Source organism: Neopsephotus bourkii, unplaced genomic scaffold, assembly GCF_033783945.1.
Source record: "Neopsephotus bourkii isolate Nb327-2 ecotype Australia unplaced genomic scaffold, CSIRO-AGI_Nbou_v1 NB_96, whole genome shotgun sequence".
Lineage (NCBI taxonomy): Eukaryota > Metazoa > Chordata > Aves > Psittaciformes > Psittacidae > Neopsephotus > Neopsephotus bourkii.
Genome location: NW_026900613.1, coordinates 87,257 through 88,390, shown reverse-complemented (window position 1 = coordinate 88,390; position 1,134 = coordinate 87,257).

Here is a 1,134-nt window from a genome sequence, read left to right as displayed (position 1 = left end):
TTGAAGTCTCTAACGTCCCCTGAGCTTTAAAGGGATAGAGACATATCCCATACCAGCTTGCGCTCCTCCCATTGCAGCCTCTCGGAGGGGATATAGATTATCCCTGCTTTCTCTTGCCCTACTTTGGCTCCGGGTCACCCACCTGTTCTCCTCAGTGGAACTAGGGATAGAATCTGAATCACTGGAGTAATTTGGAGCTGTTGGTGCTGTTGGAGGAGGAGAGGGCTGCAGTGGTGGCAGTGGTGGTATATAAGGGGGAGGCGAAATGGGGACTTCATCCTCATTATGCGTCTTCTTCTTTGCCCCCTCTTTTCTTTCTTTTAACGGGTATAAATTTGTCCTAGTCTCGGACCCCTATGCATAAACGTGCATACTCGCTCTCTTCCACACTAAATGGTTTGTTTGAATTAACATAAATATCCAAAGCCTGGTAGGTCCAGTCCTCAAAGGACCCAAATACGGGCCAATATAAATGATCACCTCTAATTTGCTTACCTCCCCAGACTTCCATACAATAATGTACCATTTTTACTTTGTCCTTACCCCACCTAGAAGGGTAGTCATCCCAATATTTAATCATCAATCCCAACAGACTATCCGATGGTATCTGGGGTAGCTTAGCCTAAAGCTCCGACCCCCCCCATGGAATCAGAAGGCTTGCTTTTCTTCTGTCCCATCTTCCGGAGTGCCTTCTTACACACACACAGTCTTTTTGCCCCTGTTCGTGGCCCAGTCCCTCGCGGGAGATGGGAACCGCACTACTGAGGGGTCCACATTCACTTTGTCCTTAATTGGACATCTCACACAGGCATACTCCGGGATACCCAACACCAACCAAACAGATAGCCGGCCTATACTCACGCACTCCTGCGTCTTCGTCTGGGCTTCGTGCACAAAGATCACAGGGTTGCTGGCTTTCTTTTGCTTGCTGCTGAATTTAGGATTCATCGGTAAAGGGTATAGTGGGATGCACCCAAGCAAGTGCCACTATACAGTGGGGTGCCTCCCCTGTGTGGGGCTTCACACCAGATTTCCTCTATCCGAGTCATGGCACCAAAATTGTTATAAATAGTGGCTCAAATAAATTGACTAGAGCCAGGCCAATGAATCAAATCGGTTTGTTGAGCAAGCGAC